Raw genomic sequence first — 7,500 nt, 5'->3', positions numbered from 1 at the left:
ACAGAGAGAAACACACACACACACACACACACACACACAGAGGGAGACACAGAGAGAGACAGACAGACAGAGACAGAGAGAGAAACAGACAGAGACAGAGAGAGAAAGAGACAGACAGAGAGAGACAGACAGACAGACAGAGACAGAGAGAGAAACAGACAGAGAGAGAAAGAGACAGACAGAAACAGACAGACAGACACAGAGAGACAGACAGACAGACAGAGCACATGAGGCACACGCATGCACGAGTGTTTTTCGATGTATTGATATCATTACCATTATCATCATTTTTATCGGTATCAGCACCTCTACCATCGTCATCATTGTTATAGTTATCAACATCATTGTCATCATTGTTATCGTTATTAACATCACTATCATTATCATCATCATCGTTATCTTTATTAACATCACTACCATCCTCATCGTTATTAACATCACTATCATTATCATCCTCATTGTTATCTTTATTAACATCACTACCATCATCATCCTCATTGTTATCGTTATTAACATCATTGTCATCATCGTCATCATCTTTATTAACATCACTATCATTATCATCATCGTCATTGTTATCTTTATTAACATCACTACCATCACCATCGTCATCACAGGGTTGGTGACATCCTTGCTGCTACCCAGAGAGATGGCCGTGATCTGTGACGTCACAAAGTCCGATGACGTCACAAGGAACTTCTCTGTGCCGTCAGTTGTGGAGAAGGACCAATGTCGCAATGGATCGTAAAAAAAACAACAACAACAACAACGTCAGTCTGAAGAGAAGAAAACGATTCCTCCTTCAACCTTGTTCATAACTCGCACAACCCGCAAAATATGATGTTTCTGCTGATAATAATGTTTTTCGAACATGAACATTAAAGTCTGTAGGTGTTCCCACATACCATCAAACACACCAGTCACAGAGACGAGTCAGCAGGTTGTCCTTTATGTGGTTGACGTACATACAGTGTATCAATGAAACTGAATAGTCCTTTATGTGGTTGATGGACATATTGTGTATCAATGAAACTGAATTGTCCTTTTTGTGAATAAACAAATAATGAGGCCATGAGATGAAATGATTAGCAAATAGTAAAGAGTCGTAACTCTCTCCATTCACAAGGTACACAACTTCAAGTCAGTGCTGCTTACGCTACCGATTCAGCTAGCACATGAAGTTGTGTACGTTGTGAATGGAGAGAGTTACCACTCTTTACTATTTGTTAATCATTTCATCTCCTGGCCTCAGTATTTGTAATTTCCAGTTGAAAAACCACCAAGGCAACTATGTGTTTGTTGTGTATTGTCCATGTGTTCTGTGTGGCTTGTTCAGGATTAAAGAGGCTATGCCAGTCTTGAATAAAAGCTAATTTGTGTTTGCACATTTCTTCTGTCTTTGCTGCTGTGTGCACATGTCAAATGATCGGTATAAGGACAGGCCCGCCGCTTCCTATTTTTCGAGGACGTGTCTGGGTTTGTTCCGATGTACCGTTTATTTACCTGTGTGCTAGCTGAATCGGTAGCGTAAACAGCACTGACTTGAAGTTGTGTACCTTGTGAATGGAGAGAGTTACCACTCTTTACTATTTGTCCTTTATGTGGTTGATGGACATACTCTTTATCAATGAAACAGAATTACATGATTCCTAAACATCTGTCTATCTTCACACACACACACACACACACACATTCGTAATGTTTCTTGCATCTGTGGTGCTCACATAACAGCCGATCATATACCAACTTGCGATATGTTAGTCTCAAATCCCTGAACTGAAATCATCTTCAGTGTTGACGATCTTCAGCAGTCCATTGCTAATGTATGACTTTTTCAACTCCTTGTTAAATAGTCCAGTTGGTTCGCTGTTATAGTTGTTAGTTTTTCATTAGAACTATGTTATATTGTTATGGGTTTTTTTGTTGTTTTTTTTTCAAACAAAACTTAAATCAATAATTTTCACACACACACACACACACACACACACACACTTTCACTTACTCGTATGCGTACACAGTAATCCCCCCCCCTCCCCCTCTTCCCACTCGATTTTTTTCCTTCCCTCGTCTAACATCACTTACAGTGAAAAGACGTTAAACTAAAGAACGAACATTTGTAACCTTAGTGTTGTGGCTAATACAGTTCAGTTATTAGTTGTTTTTCATGTTTGTTTGGTTGTGTGTGTGTGTGTGTGTGTGTGTGTGTGTGTGTCGTTGTTTGAATCCTGCATAGCTCAAAAGGGGTGTAAGGAAAAAAATAATCTTGAATATATCTCGGATGGTAGTGGGCCAATCATTGCTTGTCGACTTTCAAATCAAATCAAATCAAAAACACTTTATTAATCCACATGGAAATTAAGTTGTGCAATCACAGGCTCATTGTAAACACTGGCATAAAATCATGCGCAACATAAGAAGAGATTAAAACTAGTCAAATAAGAATTCCCGATAGCTGACGATATACTAAGGGTCCCGGGTTCGAATCACAGTCACGGCGCCTGGTGGGCAAAGGGTGGAGATTTTTACGATCTCCCAGGTCAACATATGTGCAGACCTGCTAGTGCCTGAACCCCCTTCGTGTGTATATGCAAGCAGAAGACCAAATACGCACGTTAAAGATCCTGTAATCCATGTCAGCGTTCGGTGGGTTATGGAAACAAGAACATACCCCACATGCACACCCCCGAAAACGGAGTATGGCTGCCTACATGGCGGGGTAAAAACGGTCATACACGTAAAAGCCCACTCGTGTACATACGAGTGAACGCAGAAGAAGAAGAAGAAGATCAGTGTACCACCTTTCGTCGTGGACAATGGACAGTCCTTATGCCGTGCAATTTCTTCTGACAGTGTCAGTATCAGTAGCTCAAGGAGGCGTCACTGCGTTCGGTCAAATCCAGAAACGCTACACCACATCTGCCAAGCAGATGCCTGACCAGCAGCCTATGGTCAGGCCTTGAGAGAAAAAAATTAATTGATATAAAAAATAATTAAGAAAAATAAAAATAAATAAAAAAATAAAATAGATAAAATAAAAATAAAATAACAATAATAATAAAACAAATAAATAGATAAATAAAATAACAAAAAAATAATAGTTACTCCTTGAACGTTAAATGAATAAGTAGGTAAATTAACTCTCTCCATACGAACGGCGAAAGAGACGACGTTAACAGCGTTTCACCCCAATCACCATCATCAAAATATTGCAAGCGGAAGGCTCTTATACTGAAGAGGTGAATGTTGACAAAGAATACCACAATTCTGACGACGGAAGCTAAAGGTTGGGTCATTGAGACACCCACTGGACATCCGAGGGGTCTGTGTAGAGGAGAAGAGAGGACTGGCCGTACTGAGTGAGTTAATCTATCAGTAAATGGTAACATGCCTGTGGACGTTTGTTTTCTGGTGAGGTCCATGGTTAGCTTTTATTCTTTTCCTGTTAAGGGGGGATATGGCAGTGCAAAAGAGACCAAAATGATGATTTTTCATGATTTGGGTTTTTGATGGATTTTGATCCTTGAACATCTCTTCTATCATATGCATAAGTTTTTCCACTGTAAAGATGTCTTTAACAAAAACAAAACAAAAAACAAAAAAAGCCAATGGAGATTGCTTGCTGAATCACAAAAGTGTTTATTTTGTTTAATTTCGACGCAAGTCGTCAAGTTTCTGGCCTTGACAACATACCTTGGACTTGCTCAGTGATGAGTAAACCTACAACCATGAGACTTTGCATGACTGTTTTATGACATGTTGTTGAAGTTTTGTCACGAGTATGCATGAAAATATTCTCTGGGTTTTAATTCATAGCAGTTCTAATCTTTTTACCCATTGTAAATTTTGAGGATTACGCAATACCCAAAATTTCAAAAAGTCATAAAAAGTACAATAATTGAAGAATCAGCACAATCTCACGTGAAAATGAAGATAATGTCATTGTGTATCAAGTCCACATAACAAAAAGTGTTTGCATGCACCACATGGACCACAAACCCGATTTCTTTGATACATTGTTTGGCGGCCATTTTGATTTGTTTCCACAGCAACGAGTATTCACAGAAATCTAAGAACACTTTTTTTGTGATCCACAAGTGATGATACACCTAGTAGACAAAAAAAAAAAAAGAAAAAAAGAAAAAAAAGAGAGATATAGTCGGAGAGAAAAAAAGTCGTTGTTTGACTGTAGTGTCTGGCCTTAATCTTAGTGTTGCTTTACGTTCTTTTGAACTGGGGTGATGGAGTATTCTCTGTTTTTCTTTTTGAATGTTTGCTTTCTTTCTTTCTTTTTTCTTTCTGAATATATTCATTTCTCGTTATTCAGAATTTTTTAAAAAAAAGAAGAAATAAAACCCACACACACACACACACACACACACACACACACACACACACACACACACACACACACGTGGCACACACACAAGCACACACACACACACACACACACACACACACACACACACGTGGCACACACACACACACACACGTGGCACACACACACAAACACACACACACACACACACGTGGCACACACACACACACACACACACACACACACACACACACACACACACACACGTGGCACACACACACACACACACACACACACACACACACACGTGGCACACACACATACACACGTGGCACACACACACACACACACACACACACACACACACACACACACACACACACACACACACACACAACAATACAATCAATAACAACAACAAGAGAAATGCACATAAAAGATTGATCAAAGTGAACAAACGTGGTTATAAAGATAACACATAAATCCCTGTTATTATAAAGTCATCTGTATGGCCATCATTAACCCTTTCGCCGCCAGTCAATTCAGAGTACAAAATTCCCTTGTGGTATAAACACAGAAAAGACAGTGGCTAAGAATAGCTGGGGATTCCCCCTGTGATGTATAGAAAATATGGCCTATCCTACCACCGAACATTAAGAGCAGTAGGTTCATGGATAACAGACCAATGAATGGTCACCTTTCAGTGACATGGGTCCTCTACCACGCCTGTGCATAAATGCGAGCTTGGCGGTGAAAGGGTTAAAGCGCCGTATGCATTAGAACAAGGGCGATAAGCGAACACACACTGACTTTAATAGAGGAAGCAAAAATCTGCAATTGTATGCATGCAGCTTTTACATTAACTTCATTATAGCTGTTTGTCACACAAGATGTAATGTTGCTTTATATTAACTACATTATAGCTCTTATCCTTGGCTGGAAGTCCTCTTAGTAGACGGAACTCCGAAGAAAAAAACTGCACCTGCCGAGGCCGTTCTACACGTGGCAGTATCTGCACCTGTGGGACTGTGAGCGTCGGTAGGCGAGAGAGTGGGGAAGGGACTGCACAATTCCTCTTCACTAATAAAAAAAAAAAAAAAGTCACCTGTCCTGGTCAGGTACCTGCAACACCTGTGGGAAGTGCTGTGCATCCAGAACCGGTCTCTTCTCCCATATGAGGACACACACCGACAGATAAGCCTCCCTGCCTACTCATCCGTCGGTCCGACGGGAGACTCCATCATAGCTGTTTGTCACACAAGGGATAATAATACTTTATATCAATTACATTGTAACCGTTTGTCACACAAGGAATAATATTGTTTTATATCAATTACATTATAACTGTTTTGTCACACAAGGTATAATATTGTTTTATTTCAATTACATTAAAACTGTATTGTCACACAAGGTATGATATTGCTCTATATCAATTACATTATAACTGTTTTGTTACACAAGGAATAATATTGCTTTATATCAATTACATTATAACTGTTTTTGTCACACAAGGTATGATATTGCTCTATATCAATTACATTATAACTGTTTTGTTACACAAGGAATAATATTGCTTTATATCAATTACATTATAACTGTTTTTGTCACACAAGGTATAATGTTGCCTTTCAACAGGCATACAGCAGCTGTTCGTTATAGAGAGAACTTTCATTTTCTCATCACGATCTGCAGGGACAGACAGAGAGGGGTTAATATTTTCAGATAAAAACGAACACAGGAGTGTGGAGCAGCTGTCAGCTCTTTCACCAGTCTCATATCCAGACGGCTCATTGTACAGTGAAGCTCGCATGAATACTTTGGAAAAGAAAGAAAGAAAGAAAGAAAGAGAGAAAATTAAAAACTAAAACAGTTTTTGTGCAACATGTGTGTGAGCTTGATATTTCTGTCTACCTACCTGTCTGTCTGTCTGTCTGTCTGTCTCTGTTTATGTCTGTCTCTCTGTCTGTCTGTGATTCTGACTGTCTGTGTGTCTATGATTCTGACTTGCTGTCTGTTCTGTCTGTGATTCTGTGACTTTCCGTTTGTCTGTCTGTCTGTCTGTCTCTGTCTGTGATTCTGTCTGTCTCTTTGTCTGTATGTCTGTCTGTGATTCTGACTGGCAGTGTGTCTACCCACAACTTATAGAAAAAAAAAAATATATATAAAGATGTTTATTCATGTGGTGTGCAAGGCTGTGGTTTTCCTTATAAAATTTCTAACCTTTTTTGGATGACGCATCAGTTCCATCCGGAAATATCTGTCCACTGACGCAACATCTAGACTTGTCATTTCTCTCATTCTCTCTCGCCTTGACTACTGTAACTTTCTATTGTCTGGTTTGCCTGCTTCATCCATTCAGTCCCTTCAGCGCATACAAAACTCTGCTGCCCGACTCGTCCTCAGAAAGAAAAGATCTGAGCACATCACTCCTCTTTTGCAACATCTCCACTGGCTCCCTGTCTCACACAGACTAAAGTACAAGATCAGCACTCTATGTTATAAATGTATTCACAAATCTACCCCTTCCTATCTTTGTGGCTGCCTTCACCTCTACACTCCATCTCGCTCACTATGATCGGCTTCGGATCCACTCTGTTTACGCATACAGAGATTCAAACACTCGACTGTTGGCCGCCGTTCTTTCTCTGTCTCTGGACCTTGCAATTGGAATGAACTTCCTCTTTCGCTTCGTCAAGTCTCCGCACTCAGCTCTTTCAAGACTGGCCTCAAAAACCCACCTCTTCCCAAAATAGCCTCCCTTGCCTGCCTCTTCCTTGTCTTTAGTTTCTACAGTTTTAGAGTTATGCATGCGTGTGAATGACTGGTGCAAAAGCTTTGATCTGTCTCTGCACAAGATTCAGCGCTATATAAATACCATTGTTATTATTATGTACTTCAGTTTATAAGCGTCACACGTTTATAGAATTGCTCAAACGTCTGTTTTGCGGAGGAGGTGCAGGGTAATGTGTGGTGTGTGTGTGTGTGTGTGTGTGTGTGTTGGAGCTCATGTACGTTTATATGTATTTGACTGTGCTTTCATATCTGTGAAACTGCATGTTTGGTACATATCTGTTACGCACGCGTGGGTGTATGTGTGAATGTGTGTCTTCATGTTTTGTCCAAACGCAGTGACGCCTCCTTGAGCTACTGAAACTGAAACTGAAACTGAAACTGTTTGGCTCAAC

Source organism: Babylonia areolata, chromosome 33 (assembly GCF_041734735.1).
Source record: "Babylonia areolata isolate BAREFJ2019XMU chromosome 33, ASM4173473v1, whole genome shotgun sequence".
Lineage (NCBI taxonomy): Eukaryota > Metazoa > Mollusca > Gastropoda > Neogastropoda > Buccinidae > Babylonia > Babylonia areolata.
The sequence above is the reverse complement of the archived record's forward strand: the minus strand, read 5'-3'. Positions refer to the sequence as shown.